The 19,514-nt window shown below is 34.1% G+C and overlaps 1 protein-coding gene and 1 long non-coding RNA gene across 3 annotated transcripts in view; one reads left to right on the forward strand and one right to left on the reverse strand.

Moving 5' to 3' along the window:
- LOC126754526 (matrix metalloproteinase-2) overlaps positions 1-19,514 on the reverse strand; it is a 380,711-nt gene that overhangs the window by 344,532 nt on the left and 16,665 nt on the right. The window lies entirely within an intron of this gene.
- On the forward strand, positions 10,606-14,347 carry LOC126754705 (uncharacterized). 2 transcript variants are annotated; one of them, XR_007666384.1, is made up of 3 exons: positions 10,606-10,689; positions 10,875-11,080; positions 13,515-14,347. It is a non-coding gene; the product is annotated as an uncharacterized LOC126754705 (long non-coding RNA). The 2 variants fall into 2 exon arrangements; XR_007666383.1 differs by having other exon boundaries at positions 10,612-10,689; positions 10,782-11,080.

Below are 19,514 nucleotides of genomic sequence, written 5' to 3' on the forward strand. Positions count from 1 at the left end.
TTCTGAGACTAAATTTCGTTGCGAAACACTTTAACTAAGCAAGCAGTAAAACGCTAAGTTGGCAAGGAGGTGTTTTTAAGACGTGTAGTTTTCAATGAGGCAATTTCTGTTCCTTTTGACAGGTATTACTTGATTTATACATACTTTGATTTACCGAAAAAATTGGTTAGATTGCCAAAGGCCGCGTGAAGATTCTAAACACTTTTCCCCTCACACGTACGTATACATGTGATCATACATCTCTGTTGCGCTGAATGAGTGTAATATGAAAAAGTATATCTGCCCGGCTCTAATATCCCCAATCGAGAGCTGATGCAGGGTTGCATTTTCTCTTTCCTAATTTAAAATATTTTTAAAATTCTTAACATTTTAAATTTAATTTTTTTTATTTTTCTTTATTAATAAACATTTTATACAGAATTGCAAATATGTACATGTGCTCAATAAAAAAAATTATTAATATCTGAAAATAAAGATTAATTATATAAAATGATAATAATGCCTGAAAGAAAAGAATAATTATATAAAAATGATAATGATATCTGAAAGAAAGATTATTTATACAAAAATCATAATACATAATATCTGAAAGAAAAGAAAAATATTATCTGATTATTTAAAATATAAAACAAACATTTCTTTTTTACATACCTATTATATTGGATTGTGCAGGCCGCCTTAAACGCATACTTATGTACATACATATGTATGTATGTATATAATTATTTTGCGGATTATATTGGACTGCGCAATCGAATTTCAAACAACACACATTTATTTTCACATACTTAACAATTTATATTTGCTGCTTCTGATGATATTGCTGCTGCTGCTATTTACAATTCAGTTCTGATTTCCAATGCTATAAAAGCAAATGAAGTAATAATTTGCAAATTATTAAAAAAAAAATCACATAAAAATCATTCATTTAACTTCTTGTTGTATGAGCCTCCATTACGATGGTACGATCACGAATTATGTGGTGAACACATAGACGGCGACAGACTGCAAACTACATCTGTCAAATATTAAAATACACACGTTCTTAAGGGCAGTGTTATTTTGACAGCTGCACGACTACACGACTGCAGGCCGACAGTTGTCGTTCTCGCTAACTTCAATATCCTCCTATTTTTGCCAACGACAGTAGGACGACAGTAGAGTTGACAGTAGAATGGAAGATAGAAAGAGGAGGTAGAGTGGTGATGCCACTAATATGTAAAATGTAAAATTATTCACAGCTCTAACAAACTTGACGTTATTTTACAAATAAAAGCATAAAATAGCTATATTATAGCTCTATTATATCATTTGTAATAACAATTGATAATTTAACGCAAAAATATTTACCTATTTATTTATTTTTTGCATAAAAAATTTCACTTTGAACAAAATATTAAAATTTCATTGAAGTGAAAGGAATTAGTATGGCCACAACGAAATTGTGTACATACAAAATGGACAACTGCGTTGTTTTGTGTACATGCCGGCCATTGTGTTGTTGTTGCTTCTCAAAATGTACATGTAGTAAGATGAACAACGACGTTTTCAGTTCACTGTCGTGCTGCTGCAGTCTGTCGCAGTCATTGTGTTTACACTTTGACATGCGTCTTTCAATCGCTTTTTTATTACCCTTTTTGGGATTTTCTTTTGGCCCTATTGACAATTATGTTTTCTCCTTCGCACTCATTCAAATAAATTCAAGAAATGAAAGAAACTTTTTTTCATCGCATTTAGGTAAACAAAAAATAAACCGTAAATGTGCGTTGGTGTTAGTGCATAGAGAAAAAATGTGTAGTTGGGTTGAAATATTAGAGAAAAGCGGTTAGCCGTGGCTGACAGGGAAGTGCTTCGCACGATCCGCGAACGGTCTCAAACGAGATGGCCACCGACCCCGGTTTTCACAACAAAATTTTGTTCTGCGATAAAGGTCATTCTTGTGTACCTTAATAAGCAAAATAATTGCCTTTGTATATGAGTCAATGACGTATCAACGTTACACTCTCAAAAAGAGACTGTTTGGCGGGCTCTATGGGCAGAGGGCACAATAGTCCATCCGGGTCATATCATCTCACGGGAAAAATTTAATATCTCTTGCGTTTTTAGTTATTCGCGCTTTAAGCGGTTTTTAACAGTACCGTTATATGGGGAGTGAGAGGGGTTATCATCCGATTTCATCCATTTTCACACAATTTTTTAAAAATATTATATTCATATACATATATATGTATATATCCTCAAATCTATCTCGCATACTTTCTGGTGATATGTAGAATCGTAAGGTAAACAAAACTAGTTTACTCTGTAGCAACATCTTGCAAGAGTATACAAATAAAATTTCACAAAAAGTTAAGTATTAAATATAAAGTAATGAAATAAAATTGTGTTCAACTTTGTTAAAGTTCAGGCAGACTCCAATTTATTTACGGAAAAATTTGTAAATTTTTCAAAACTAATTATAAAAGAATTTTTGCTATATTTATGTACATCTCAACGCATTCATAACTTAAAATACTTTCAATTCTGGAAAAGGTCAATTTTTAATTATGAAAATAGTTTTAATTGATTGGCCTTGAAAATGCAAAAGTACTAAGTACCCTATCTATACAAAAAATGAATAAAGACATTTTTGGTGAACGGCGTTAAAGCCCTGGCGATTATATAAAGGAAACGAAAATAAATTGTAAGTATTCAATATAGGATGACAATTAAAAATTTATACAAAAATTTGATTTGGTGTTTATTTGTCTATATGTACATGCATTTTATTTATAAGCAATCGGTAGAAGTGGCATATTTTGGGAATATTTTTTTGCAAAAAACTAGATAAAAATGGGTTCATAAACACGGCAATAAAAAAGCAATGTTAAAACTAGAAAAGTTGGCAAACAATTAACAAATGGGACACTGTATAAAAACGATAATTTAATAGAATGGGCTACATATATTTAAATGTTCCTCTCTTCTAACTTCAACATACACATAAGCGCACAAAAGGAAAGCTTTGTTAAGCATATGCGGCACTTCTCGAACGCAACACCTAACAAATCCAAATTTATTAATGAATCAGAGCGAATGAAGAAGCGGAGCAAAATTGCTCCAATTTTCACAATTTTGTAAATAAAACTGACTTACCTCGGGAGACTTCACGCCATCGCCAACTGGCTACACGTCCCTTGTCGCTATGACGTCTCTCAAACAACCTACCCAATGTTTCTTATTTATACCCCGCATAAGGTAAATTAAGTTTCCCATGAAGGAATCGTCAGAGACCCTATAAAGTGTGTATATACATAAATTATAAATAATCAGGGTACTGACATGAATCGTTTTAGCCATGGATATGCTACAGCATATAGTTGCCATACCAACTAACAGATTAAAACCAAATACCCACCAGGTATGAGTTTGTATATTTATGGATATATTGGGAGAATGGAAACATCTGTTTGAGCGACCTCCACTTCCGGCACGTGCATCCAGAGACTGCCTTCTTTGCCCAATGTTTAGTTAAATGTACTGCCAAAAAGTTTCTAATCATTCTGCATAGTATTTGCGATTTATTGGCAGAGGGTACATGTATGAAATGAGCAAAGGGTGCGGTCAAATGTAATATGCAAGATGAAAACAAGGAGAAATCGGTATGAGTTTTCATAGGATGCATTTTGCTTGTGCTTGTGTTCTATCTAGAAATCTTATTGCTAGTTTGAAAAGTAACGCCACTTTCTGCAATACTTCACATTTTCCTAGTCCTTGAGGACATGCTGAAGTGGCAACTTCGTTTTTCTCATATTGGAAGATGAACAAGTTAAGGCATACTGAAGTGTATTGGAATCTTCTGCTGAGTTGCATGACTGCGCTGAAAGTACCGTATGCATATGACCACAGTTTGTCAAAGTTTTATAACTGGCGGTCAACTGACGCACCAAGCATGTATGCTAATGTAAATACATAAATTTTTGAAAGGTTTAAACTGCTGCTGACGTTTTCGAACGCATAAGTGAAACCTTACGTTTATAAACTCTATTCGAGGACACTTGGTGGCTGATGAATGCTGCTTGTACAGCACAGGAGCAAAAGTTGAAATTTATGAAGTCTTATTCAGAAACACTCGAGCTTTGATGACCCAATAAGTGCAAGTAACACAGTGGGCAATGAAGACGTTTAATATCATTGCTTTGATTCTAAAGTTCAGTCTGGTATGTGAACTTCAACACTTCTACGGAGAGCATAAAAGTTATATATTAAAAAGTCGATGTCGATGAAAGTGAAGACTATAAGCGTAAGCTCAGAAAAACGTTGATAAAACATATTGCGTAAGAATTCAACTAAATTGGGATTGAATTATATGTAATCATATTTTTTATTTTAATTATATGTAAGTCATTGACTCATTTACTTTTCTTACTACATTAAGTGAGTTTTATATAATATTTGTTGCAGATTCTTAAATCATTTTAGTTAAAAAAAGGAAGATTTTTTCCGTTTTCTTGCTGCAGTTTAAATAATTTGAACTTTGGGCCGGCCCTTTTACGGCCCTTTAATTTTATTAAGTATTGACCTGATTTTAAATTTTTGGACACATGTATAGATTACACCGGTCATTATTATTTTTGATCTCGAGTTATCCATACCTCATTTTTGCTGTTTTTATAACCCGAAATAAAAAGAAGAGTAAAAAATTCTTGAAATGCTTCATCTCTCAAATTCCGTTATATAGTGATGGAAACGTTATCTTTAAACTGCGAGCTTCATTGCTCTTTTTTCACATCGGTACAAGTTTACAATAAAACGTTACATATTATAGCCTATTTAATTTTACCAAAAGAGTAATTAATGTTCTCGAAGACATTTCTGATTGTTTCAGTTGTTTACAGACACATATTGTCATATACAAAGAGCGATGCAAACAACACTATCCTCTGCGACTTCCCTCATTTTTGTTTGTGTTATCGGTGCAAAAATGAGGTTCGAACAAAGAGCCAACATTAAATTTTGCCGAAACGTTTCAATTGATGAAACAAGTTTATGGCGATGGTTGCCTATCCCGTAGCAGAGTGCACGAGTGGTTTCAACGTTTTCAAAGTGGTGGTAAAGACATAAATGACGATCAACATATGGGCCAATCAAAATCCGTGATCACCGGAAATTCCATCGAAACTGTGCGTGAATTCATCAAAAATCAGCCCAAATCATCATTTAAATTCATGGAAATGTAATTGAACATCTCCAAAACATCGATTTATCGTCTTTTGACCGAACATTTGGGCTTACGAAAGATGTATGCACGGTTTGTTCCGCACAAATTGACTGACAACCAAAAACTACTCAGAACCCAACATTCGAAGGACATCATTAAAGAGGTTAAAAAGGACAAAAACTTCCTTTACAGTATTGTGACTGGTGACGAAACATGGTGTTTCCAATATGATCCCAAAACGAAAAAGCCGGTGTGCTGAATGGAAGCCAAACAAGTAAGGAAGGGCTAAGTTCGGGTGTCACCGAAAATTTTATACTCTCGCATGATAAAGTGATAATCGAGATTTCATTATCCGTCATTTACATATTTTTCAAATACCGTATTTGTGTAAAGTTTTGTACATATGCATTATACAGAGAAGGCATCAGATGGAATTCAAAATAGCGTTATATCGGAAGAAGGCGTGATGTGAACCGATTTCACCCATATTTCGTACATGTCATCAGGGTGTTAAGAAAATATTATATACCGAATTTCATTGAAATCGGTAGAGTAGTTCCTGAGATATGGTTTTTGGTCCATAAGTGGGCGACGCCACGCCAATTTTCAATTTTTAAAAAAAGCCTGGGTGCAGCTTCCTTCTGCCATTTCTTCCGTAAAATTTAGTGTTTCTGACGTTTTTTCTTAGTCGGTTAACGCACTTTTAGTGATTTTCAACATAACCATTGTATGTGAGGTGGGTGTGATCCGATTTCTTCTATTTTTGAATTGTATACGGAAATGCCTGAATGAAACGACTATATAGAGTTTGGTTGACATAGCTATAGTAGTTTTCTAGATATGTACAAAAAACTTAGTAGGGGGCGGGGCCACGCCCACTTTTCCAAAAAAATTACGTCCACATATGCCCCTCCCTAATGCGATCCTTTGTGTCAAATTTCACTTTAATATCTTTATTTATGGCTTAGTTATGACACTTTATAGGTTTTCGGTTTCCGCCATTTTGTGGGCGTGGCAGTTGGCCGATTTTGCCCATCTTCGAACTTAACCTTCTTATGGAGCCAAGAAACACGTGTACCAAGTTTCATCACGATACCTCAATTTTTACTTAAGTTACAGCTTGCACGGACGGATGGACGGACAGACAGACATCCGGATTTCGACTCTACTCGTCACCCTGATCACTTTGGTATATACAACCCTATATCTGACTCTTTTAGTTTTAGGACTTACAAACAACCGTTATGTGAACAAAACTATAATACTCTCCTTAGCAACTTTGTTGCGAGAGGTTAAAAATCGCGCATGAAGAAGTCAAAAGTAAAGACAATGTTGATTTGTTTTTTATGATTTCAAGAGTATTGTCCACAAAGAATTTGTTCCACCCGGCCAAAAGACAATATTCTACCTTGGAGTTTTGAAGCGTTTGGTGCGCCGTATTCGACGTGTTCGGCCCGAATATCGCGAAGATGAAAGTTGGCGTTTGTTGCGCGATAATGCGCCGTCTCATCTATCTACGTTTGTGACCGATTATTTGACCAAAAATCACATTTTAACCATTAACCACTCTCCGTATTTACCTGATATGGCACCGTGCGACTTCTTCCTTTTCGGAAAAATGCATTTGCCCATGAAAGGAAAGCGAAATACAGACGTAGAAGGGCTAAGCTCCGGTGCAACCGAACATTTTGTACTCTTGCAACTTGCAGGAATCAAAGCCAGGGAAATATTTTCAGTTGTAAAAGCAATCATATGGAGTAAAGTCAGCCGGATGTTGGAAAATCCTGATATTAGATACTTATATGGGGTTAGGCCAAGTTTTCGCTCAAATTTATTTATTTTAGGCACAATGATTCACTATTATGAACAAAACACGCTCAATTATTTTCATTGGGATAACTTACAAATTGGTCGATATATGCGGTACAAAGTCACCCCGAATTTCGAAAGTCTTTATATATTTATATGGGGACATTGACCGACACTTTCTATCAAAATTCAACTAAAGGTACCGGGATCTAAATATTCAGTACCTAGGGGCTTGAACAGTTTTTATTGGACAAACAATTTTTAGTTATGTACTGGAAACTGAACGAATCAAGTGAAATTTAAAATTGCGCTATATGAGAAGTAGGCATGGTTGTTGTCCGATTTCCTTCATTTTCCGAATGTGACATAAGAATGTAAAAAGAACAAGTAAGGAAGGGCTAAGTTCGGGTGTCACCGAACATTTTATACTCTCGCATGGTAAAGTGATAATCGAGATTTCATTATACGTCATTTACATATTTTTCAAATACCGTATTTTTGTAAAGTTTTATTCCGCTATCATCATTGGTTCCTAATGTATATATTATACAGAGAAGGCTTCAGATGGAATTCAAACTAGCGTTATATTGGAAGAAGGCGTGGTTGTGAACCGATTTCACCCATATTTCGTACATGTCATCAGGGTGTTAAGAAAATATTATATACCGAATTTCATTGAAATCGGTCAAGTAGCTCCTGAGATATGGTTCTTGGTCCATAAGTGGGCGGCGCCACGCCCATTTTCAATTTTTAAAAAAAGCCTGGGTGCAGCTTCCTTCTGCCACTTCTTCCGTAAAATTTAGTGTTTCTGAAGTTTTTTGTTAGTCGGTTAACGCACTTTTAGTGATTTTCAACATAACCTTTGTATGGGAGGTGGGCGTGGTTATTATCCGATTTCTTCCATTTTTGAACTGTATATGGAAATACCTGAAGAAAACGACTTTGTAGACTTTGGTTGACATAGCTATAGTAGTTTCCGAGATATGTACAAAAAACTTAGTAGGGGGCGGGGCCACGCCCACTTTTCCAAAAAAATGAGTCCAAATATGCCCCTCCCTAATGCGATCCTTTGTGCCAAATTTTACTTTAATATCTTTATTTATGGCTTAGATATGACACTTTATAGGTTTTCGGTTTCCGCCATTTTGTGGGCGTGGCAGTGCGCCGATATTGCCCATCTTCGAACTTAACCTTCTTATGGAGCCAACGTGTACCAAGTTTCATCATGATATCTCAATTTTTACTCAAGTTACAGCTTGCACGGACTGACGGACGGGCAGACGGACGGACGGACGGACAGACGGACGGACGGACAGACAGACATCCGGATTTCGACTCTACTCGTCGCCCTGATCACTTTGGTATATATAACCCTATATCTGACTCTTTTAGTTTTAGGACTTACAAACAACCGTTATGTGAACAAAACTATAATACTCTCGTTAGCAACATTGTTGCGAGAGTATAAAACAGTTTTTATAGAAATCGGTTTGTCGGGTCCCGAAATATAGGATTTCACCAAAACGAGGGCAGTACGACGCCCCTCATCCGAAAAACTATGGAACATATCTCCCATATAACCGATCATTCATCATTTGAACTTGGCTCGAAACCGGTTCTAGATTCATAGCCTAGCAAAATTTTTCAAAATAATTCATAAAAGATTTAACGCAATTTTATAGAAAAAATCGACTCGCTCTAATATAAGTATGTACATACTATATGTACATATGTATAATGGCTCACACCTTCGTATTGGTATGTGGACTGAAATGTTTGTTTGTTTTAGATTATTATATAACATTAGTATAACTTTTAAATGTATAGATACTCTTTATTAACGAATTTGTTGAATATACATTTATATGTATGTATCTAGTCTGCAGAAGCGACTACTACTCGTATGAGTACAACTTACATTTCGAATTCGAAATAGGTATTAATTTTATACTAAATAAGAAGGAGAAAAGTATTGTTAAGGAAAGTACATATTTGTAATAAGTATTTATATGTTTATAACAAAGTGAATCTTGACTTCTTATTTTTTTGTGGTGTTAGTTGTTTTCTTTCGTAATACTAGTTACTAAATATATTTGTTTATTAAGGTAATAATATTCGGGTAGTTCTTAAGTTGGCGTCGGTCTCGGCCGTTTCTTTGACAACTAGCCGATTTATCGGTATCGGCCACAAATTGAGCATCGGTTGGACACTGCTATATAGTATGTCCAATTTATAATCAAAATTGTGAAGATAACTGAAAAACTCTCTTTCAAATCATCTGACGTTAATAGCTTTTATGTCAAAATTACTTTAAAATCATAATCTTTCGCATTCAATTGTATCTTTTTTAGCCTTTCTCCATTGCTTTTACACAATACATTGGAAATATAAACCGCAGTTAAATGATTATTATTATCGTCTTAATAATTCTGGAAATCCCAGCCGCAAATCCATTCACAATTCAAATAACATGAGTGACTTTTGTTCGTTTTGTTGTCTGATAGACTTTGTATAATATTTACTTTGGATGACACATCATTATTAATGTTAAATATTTGACGTTTAGAGTTGGTGGGCAAGTGGTTATTCATCACCCTTAGTAATTACCATTCTTCAGCATTGTAAAACCCCAAGGTTTAGATAATGAGTTAATTAGGTTGATTATTAAATAAATGTAATAGTTAATTTGCTATTTCCCACAGCAACTGTTAAAATCTATAAAATCCATCAATTCCAAATGTTTAAATGCCTTACAAATAGAGAAAAAAAATTTTATCTTTGCAAGCAAGTTAACTCAAAGATCGGGTGTGACTGAACATTTTAGCTCTTGCAATATTTAAAAAAAGCCGGCAATATATTATAACATGTTGGCAACAATTTATATTAAACAGGTAAGAAAGGGCTTATGTTCAGATATTTGATTAGTTTAAGCTTTACAAACAACCATTAGATATCTTATACTCGTATGTATACACAATGCATTTCAATATACATACTTGATGCAAGCAATTTTCCACAATTTATACAATTACTTGTAGTTGCATTCGTGTTCGATACCAAATACGGCATCTTTAATTCTGCATTGTTGATTCTGTTATGGCTTCTGTCCTTCACGTAAGAAGATTTATACCTTTCATGCAGTCGCCTTGGTGTGCCCAAACACGAAAAAAAACTTAATGGATGCCATGTGATGCATTAGATATGATTGGAAACAAAATAAATATATTTGTTTAAAATTTTTTAAAGTGATATAACATCCTTTACAGAATTTCAACTCCGACGCCCTAACGTGAAATATAAACGAATGGCCTTAGAAAATAATCTATACAAAATTTCGTGAATATATCTTGTCAAATGTGAAAGTTTTCTATACAAGAACTTGATTCCGATCGTTCAGTTTATGTGGCAGCTATATATTATAGTGGTCCGAAATCGAATTTTGAATAGATGACCTAAATTCACTTTAGTGCAAAGGAATTATAAATGATTCTTTCCATATTGAAAGAGAGAGGAATTTAATATTTTGTCAAAGGTAAATAGATACTACATACATATATTTGTCATAATATTTGAGAAACTTATTTAAATGATAACATCCCAGCGGGATAATGGTTCACCGCTTACATTTTTCTTTGAAGAATACTTCGAAGAAAATTCGATGTAGAATTCTTCGATACCTGGTAATGCATAAAAGTAAGCTATGCGGAACCTCGCTTACATTTTTCTTGAATAATACTTCGAAAAAATTCTATGTAGAATTCTTCGATACCAGGTAATGCATAAAAGTAAGCTATGCGGAACTTCGCTTACATTTTTCTTGAAGAATACTTCGAAGAAAATTCTATGTAGAATTCTTCGATACCAGGTAATGCATAAAAGTAAGCTATACGGCTAAATTCTACTGTGTTCATATTTACAAATCAAGTAAGTACATGAAAAACGACAAATACAAATTGATGGAATAAAATTTATAAGTAATTTTTTTCATTATTTCGTCAAATCATCAAGCAAAAAGTTGGTCGTGATCAGGTGAGCTACTATTTTAATTAAAAATTTTGTTTATTTTTTTGTGTTTAAACTTAGAATAAAAAATAAAAGAATGTTCTCAAAAAGACATATGAGAAGACTTATTAAAAATGAAGAAAGTGAATATTACGGAATGGCTGAAAATGATTCTGAAGAGGTTGCGGTGAATTGTAGTGAAATTTACGAAATGGCTGAAGATGATTCTAAAGACGGTGCGGTGAATTGTAGCTTTGACAATATTGATGCTGAAGTCGAATTTTTTGAAAAAGAAGAAAGTTCACAAAAAACGAACTGTGACAAATTAATTGAAAAATTGAAAATGTGGACTGCGCGTCATAAAGTCACAAGGAACTGCTTCGATGATTTGTTAAAAATATTGCAGTCGGAGAATATTTCTGTACCAACATCTTCGAAAGGAATTTTACGGCAAGCGACCTGCAGATTGAGAACTGTTGCGCCAGGAAATTATTTGCACATAGGCCTAGAAAAGCAACTAAGGAGTATCGCGATAACGTTGAGTGACGTTGATAAATTTGAAATCGATATCGGTATTGACGGCTTACCTTTGTACAAAAGCTCAAATGTAAGCTTGTGGCCTATATTGGCAAAATTGCATCCAAAAAGAAATACGAAGGTGATGTTGATTGGTGTTTTTGAAGGCAAACAGAAACCGGCAGACGTGAATAACTATTTACACGATTTTGCTTATGAGCTAAAAACTTTAACGCGATACGGAATGGAAGTCAATGGCAGAAGAATCAATGTGAAAGTGCGATGATTTATTTGCGATGCCCCAGCAAGAGCATTTATCTGCCAAACAGTAGGTCACAACTCTTTTCAAGGATGCAGCAAGTGCACACAAGTGGGTAAAAAAATAAACCATTCAATAACTTACAGTACATTGACGGAAAATCTTCGAACTGACGATCACTTTGCTGCATGAAATAGCGTGGGCCATCATAAAAAAATGGAAAAATCGTGTCTCGAAGAAATAGGTGTGGGAATGGTCTCCGCTTTTCCTGTTGAACCAATGCACCTTTTAGATCTTGGAGTTGTAAAAAAAGTGCCAAAATGTCTAATTAATGGTCCGAATGTAGGATATCAGTTGACAAAGCAACAGAAAAACATGCTGTCGAAAACTTTGATTTCGTACATACCTTACACACCCAATGAATTTGCTCGAAAACCACGAAGCTTAGATGAAATTGCAAGATGGAAAGCAATAGAGTTCCGGCAGTTTGTACTTTACACGGGAATGGTTGCTTTGAAAGACATTGTATCTGACAGTATTTATTATCATTTTTCTTTGTTGCACTGTGCATATGCACTGCTTTCGTCACAAAAAACCTATGAAAACAATTTAGAAGAAATAAAGCAAATGCTTAAGAAGAAAAAGTAAGTTACAATGTACATTCAGTGCTGCATTTGGTGGATTCCGTTAAATCGTGCGGTTTTCTGAATTCATTCTCAGCATATGCATTCGAAAATTTTTTGCAAACCCTAAAGCGGTTCGTTAAAAGACCCCGAGAAACATTACAACAAATAAATAACAGATACCAATACGAAAACGTGTTTACAAAAGACAGATATGTGGGTCCAAAAGTCAATAGATGTGGGAAGGTTATTCGATTTTATGGAAATGACTTTAATATCAGCGATAAATTACCGGATAATTTTTGCTACGTTAAGCCGGAGTGGCAATACAAATTATAAGATTATCAAAGAAAGATGATGATGTTTATATGCATGGAAAAGTTTTGAAAAACTGCTGCAATCTATTTACGGAACCATTGAAAACGATGATAGATTTGGGCGTTTTCATAGCTGACATTGACACCGAAGAAGCGGAGCAAATCTATGATGTCCAACTTATTTTATACAAATTAATGTGTCTGCCTAACAATAATCAATTTGTATTTCTACCGATTATTCACAGCAAGGACCTATAAGATTAGTTACCACGGGCTGAAGTCTTTTAGCGTGAAATCGGTGGCGGAAAATTACAAAAACGAAAGTAAGTTCTTTTAATACGAAAAGTAGATATTTCACAACGTTATATGTTTAATTTATGTTTTCAAGTTGACACCACAAATGAGCTGTTGCGAAAATTAACCACCGTACAGTCAGCAAATAATTCCCTCATAAATGCAATGAGTTGCAGACGCAAATCTACTAATAAATTTCCATTAAAAACTGATGAAGCATTAAAAGAACTTGACAAAGAATTGAAAGGTAACAAGGAAAAATATGTGAGTTTATTTAAAAATACTACACTTCAGTGTCACATTTTAATTCAAAAATCAACATTTTTTTATTGCAGATGCCTATAATACAAGACCTGCTAGGTCACAATGCAATTGAAAAATCACTGCACAAAATTATAGCAGTTGAATTGTTGCTGGAATACAATTACTTTGGTGTGAAGGGTAAAAAATCTTTGAAGGAATTTACGCACTTTAATGCGTTACTATTTGGTAAGTTTTTCGTATTTTTAACATTGAAGGACATAGCTTCAAATTTATAAACATACTCTTTCAACTTTTTTTGTAGAATGTGTGAAAGTTGAAGGTTTCACCGAGTCGGAGTATATACACCAAATTCAAAAAAGTATCAAACTCGCCAAAGGCCGTTTCTTCAAGTCTCGTTGCTTGGATAAAAAACGAAAAGAGACTCAGCTACAAAATTAAAAGCAGCATACCAATTCGAACAAAAAGGAACGAGAAAGGATCTCGCGCACCTTTTTTCGTTACGACGTCGTTCGACCAACATCTCCGCTTTCGCAGCATCCCGGTTCTTTCCGCTAGTTACCCGCCTGTATATATATTTAACGTTTTTTAAAACCTGCTGTTTTCAACCTTTGATCATTTTATATATACTATATATAATATGTATTTAACGTTTTTAAACTATTTCAATTTGTAATAATTCAGTTCAGTTAAACACATTTTGTTATAACAATTTTTAAGTGCATTTCGCAAAAAACAAAACCTTTATAACGATTGTATCGAATTTAACTGTGGCATGGTGGAATTCTTTGTTAACTATGGCATCAAAGAATTCTTCGTTAACTGTGGCATCGAAGAATTCTCCGTTAACTGTGGCATAGAAGAATTCTTCGTTAACTATGGCATCGAAGAATTCTTTGTTAACTATGGCATCGGAGAATTCTTTGTTTACTATGGCATCGAAGAATTCTTCGTTAACTATGGCATCGAAGAATTCATCGTTAACTGTGGCATCGAAGAATTCTTCGTTTACTTTGGCATCGAAGAATTCTTCGTTAACTATGGCATAGAAGAATTCTTCGTTAACTATGGCATCGAAGAATTCTTTGTTAACTATGGCATCGAAGAATTCTTTGTTAACTATGGCATCGAAGAATTCTTCGTTAACTATGGCATCGAAGAATTCATCGTTAACTGTGGCATCGAAGAATTCTTCGTTTACTTTGGCATCGAAGAATTCTTCGTTAACTATGGCATCGAAGAATTCATCGTTAACTGTGGCATCGAAGAACTCTTCGTCCCTATGGTAAGCGAAAGGGGTGATCTGTTACTTTTCGTAGGACATCGCCGTGTTAATTTTCATCGGTCGGAGTAAGCGATACAATCATGCTACATCGTTTACCTTGCTCGCTTACCAATGTCTACCATATCCCGCTGGGATATTCATAATTTCATTAATTTTGAGAAGAAATAGTACAGTAATTTGACTTGAAGACTTCTGCAAACATGTTAGAAATAATGTGAAAGTTAGACTAATATTTCATCGTGGACGGAAATTTAGAAATCCTGCGTTTGGAGTCAACGAAATTACGTTGGATTACGTGTAATATTATTTCGATTAGTTAATAACTGTAGTTCAAAAAAGTTAGTAACTGAAGTTCAATAAATGGCGAAATTATTGAAAGTTTACATGTTGACATAAAAGATGAATGACCAGTTGTATACACAATTTTGTATTGCTCGTCGGCTAAAGGGCGTGAGAGACGGGAGTCTAAGAAAACAAATATAGGCAAACATATATGTACTTACTTAGATTTCTACAGTTGTTCAAATTAATAAACTTTATTTGCGATTGTGAGTTTTTGGCAAATACCACATATGATTATAAACATCTCATTGTGTCATACCACATAGTGTTGGAAATGTGAGATTTTAAGCTTCATTTAACCAAAAAGTTAACTTTGTGAAGTTTACGGAGACGATGCTGTATCAGTTCGTGTAGCACAACAATGGAAATTTCGATTTACACTGATGGAATAATGTCTCTAACAGAAAAATGGCAAAAAGTGGTAAACCAAAATGGTACATACATATTTATTTACTATTTGTTTGATTAGAAATACGCAAATAATTTTTGGACTACTCTATATATGCAATTTTGTTTAAAGTGTTTTATATAAAATAATGCCTAAATTGAACACCTTATATATGTGCTACAGTTTTTATTTCATTACTTTATATATGTATATTTCTTAAATATAAATTGAATCAGCCGTAAAATAACTTTTGCTTGTAATTATTCAATCCCTTTGCATATGTATGTATGTATATGTATATACAATATGTGAATATGTACATATGTATGTTTGTACGCATATTTGTGATCTCTCATATATGCAATATTATATATTAAGTATAACGACATATTTACTTGTTCTTATAACTATGTACATTTCCTTGACTCTTTCCGTCTACTTTATCTCGATGTATTTTAGAAATTCCTTGAGAATTTTGAATCGATATTTACATATCTAAATCTCTCAAAACAGATAACAATATCTACATACATATATTTCAAAATAAATCATCTTAATTTTTTTTAGAACTGAGCACTTGGATTTATTATGTTTTATGTCGTATGGTACAGTGGCAGGAATTATTTCATATTATCCAAGAGATCCCATCTTAAGGGGGTAGTAAGGTTAATTCGAGCGAAAAAATGCATATTTTCAATAATTTTTTTTAAAGATTCTGTCAATATTTATTTATTTGTATAATTATGGCATAACTATATGATATTTGAAGAATATTCTGTGAAAGTTTCATAGAAAAATATTAAAAAATGAGCCGATGACAGAGAATCTTCGCAGACCTTCCAAAAAAAATTGATTCGCGGTGAACCGCATAACTCATGTGCTGGATCATTTGAAATTAAAAAACCAAATTGATTTGATTAGCTGATAAGTTTCCACAGGTAACGCTGTCGAGTTTTTTTTTAAATGATTTTTAAATTTTTTACAACGCTCGGAACTCAAAATACTGATTTTTCACCAAAAAAATCAGAAATTTTGTTGTTTAAAAATAAGTAATTAAAAAAAAACTCGACAGCGTTACCTCACAATTTATGTAAAGAAAGACTGTGCAAAATTTCAAAAGGATCGGTAAAGTAGATTTTGAGCTACAGAGTTCACCGGCTTCGAAAAAGTGAAGTGTGAGAAAAACACGTTTAAAGTTTCACAGCCGCTCACAATCAAATCGGAGAGCGGAGACTTACAAGTGTATATCTCCGTCAATTTTGCTTTAATTGCTCTCAAATTTTCACAGAATAATCTTAAGATATTGTACATTAATATAAAATAAAAATGCAAGAAAAAAAAATACCTTACTACCCCCTTAAGTAATACTTTTACAATTTCGTTCTAATGAGTTTTACGATTGTTATAAAAATATCATAGCATAACGGCATCTACGGGTAAATTCATATAAGAAATAGACGTATGTATTTATACATAATTAATATGCAGCTTACTTAGATAAAAAGTGTCCGAAAATTTCGCAGAAATATAATAATTTTTTCATTTATCATAATCAAAATTGAAAGTGAATTCGCGTTCGTTAAAAACACAAGACAAACAATTATTCCACAACTGAGTCATTCTTTGTACATAAACTGCCGCTTTTTTTATAGCAAAAGCGTCGTTTCTGGTTGAAACTAATTTTTCCACGACAGCGACACCTACGCCAGCCTCAACCTCAACCTGATCTGTAACCGCGGCAACGTCCCAAAAAACAACATCAACCGGATCGGACAAACCTGCTGCATGCGCATATTTTAAGCACTGTGAAACGCCGCCTTCCCAGCTGAAATAAAAAAAGCCAAATCATGGCTTCAGCGCGATGCTTGAAGCTTCGCATATGCTGCTATGCTGCCCCAGTTCGCGCTAACGCACCCAGTTTGGCATTGTGTAATGCTGCAGTAGAGTGGCGTCACGACATATGCAAGAAGAAATTAAAAATAGTTTTAAAGGATTTTCAACACTACGCCCTTCATGCATGGTCGCAGTTTTGACTCTCTTTAAAATCGCAATATGCTAAGTCGATGTTAAGCCGAACGCACTGAATGCTGCTGGGCCCGGCCATTGGATATGGATATTTTCTTATGTATGTATGTATGTGTCGCAAACCACATGCAGCATGCAACAAATGAAAATTTCCAGTTTCATTTTTACTCACAGGCTGGCGCCGACCCGCAATGGCTTTTTGTGCCTTAAAATCTTTTTAATTACGCAAATTAACGTATTTCGTTGGTTATTATTTTGTTGAATATTTTCACAACTTTCAAACGCAAACATACATACATACGTACTTACGTTTTTATGATTTAAGTGACGAAGCAAAGAGTCTGTTCTATGTACTAAATTATATGTATTTACACAGCATTTCTCTGTAATTTTTGTTCAAACTAAAACGCTCGGCATTGTCAAAAAAAGGTAAATGGTAAGGTAATGGTTGAAATCATAAACAAATTAATTGAAAATTTATTCGAATAACATATAGATCAATAACACATTTACATCCTATCACTCCGAAGGAGAGAATGAAAAAATATTTATGAACTAGAATATGGCTTAGAGCTAAGCGGAAAATATTCTACGGCTCATAGAATTACTGAACAATAAAATAACGGGTGATCAAAGTAGAGATACTTTTTAGAGAAGCCTTTTTTGACAGATCAAGCTGTCATATTATTTTTATTGAGTATTGTTTAGCATTTCATCATGGAAAGACTCACGCCCCATTTTAAAAATATATGCTCTGTGTAGAATGCATTTCGCGTGCTTCGCTCAACCTATGGTCAACATAATCGGCCTGCTGAACGTACTATTCGCAACACCATCACCCATCTTGAGACCCACTTTTCGTTACTAAGTAACATTCGACCGAATATACCACGTCCATCAGGCAGTGAAGAAAACAAAGCAGGCGTCGGTGAGAGTGTACATGAAGACCGTGAAGAGTCGATTCGGTGCCGTTCGCAGCAGTTTGGACTAACGTATGGAATGACTTGGCACATTTTAAGTCGAGATCCTAAATTTAAAGCGTACAAAATATAGCTTGTGCAAGAACTGAAGCCGCTCGACCTTCCCAAGCGATATCGCTCTGCTCTTGAAAAATGCCAAGAACATTCGAAGTTCTTTTTTCAGCGATGAGGACCAAACTTCATTCGACTGTTGCCAGTCGAAATGCTCGAACGAGTCATCGAAAATTGGACTCAACGGATGAACCATCTGAGACGTAGTCACGACCAACATTTGAAAGAGATTATATTCGCAATATAAATGCCGAAGAATGTTATTTCGAATGATAATAAACATTTCCCACTAAATTTGAAGTTTCGGTGATTTTTCTTCTAAAAATTAGGGAACCTTGAAATGACCCAGCCTTCATAATAAACCAGAAAAAACGTTAACTTAGGCTGTACTGAAGTTATAATACTCTTCACAGGCTTCTCCAAAACTGAAAGACAAACTGCAGGCAGACGGGCGTGTCTAAATCAACACAGCTCCTTATGTGTATATTTTTATAAGGACACCGACGTTTTTTTCTGGTTTTATAAAAACTTCGAGGCAAACTTAATATGCATATATGTTATAATTTATTGTATTGGCACCAAAATTGTGGGAATAATATCTACTATAAATTGAAAATTTTAAACAGCAAGTCACTGCCTGTCTGTATTTCTTTACTAGAACGCAGTAGAGTTAACTTATCGAATTTTTATAAGGGTGAGCTTAATTTATTAATTTTACTTCCATACTTATTATGCTTATTACCAGTAAGTAATTGAATTTTAAATTTTATTTATGCAGTATATAATATACCGTGTAATGAAGATAACTCAGGAAGACGACGATTACTGGTCAGGAAAATAACAAGAATTCCTTACCAAAAACAAAAAGGCAAAAAATAGTCCTAGAAAGATTTGACTTTAACGTTATCAATTACTATATATATTATACAATTAGTTTTATTTAAGCTTATTTTACTCTTTTCTACTTAGTACATTACTGTTTAAAAGCTAACGATTGATTGCTCGTAAATCATTACAGTATAGAAATAACAGTTGCTTGCACTGCAAGAAATAAATGTGACACAAAATCGTCAAGTTTTGAGTCGAGGTACGATCTACGAACTACCAGAAGAGTACAATCGCGCTTATAAATTGCTCAAATGGACAATACAAAAATTATAGT

The sequence above is a fragment of the Bactrocera neohumeralis genome, chromosome 4, assembly GCF_024586455.1.
Source record: "Bactrocera neohumeralis isolate Rockhampton chromosome 4, APGP_CSIRO_Bneo_wtdbg2-racon-allhic-juicebox.fasta_v2, whole genome shotgun sequence".
In the NCBI taxonomy this organism is placed as follows: domain Eukaryota; kingdom Metazoa; phylum Arthropoda; class Insecta; order Diptera; family Tephritidae; genus Bactrocera; species Bactrocera neohumeralis.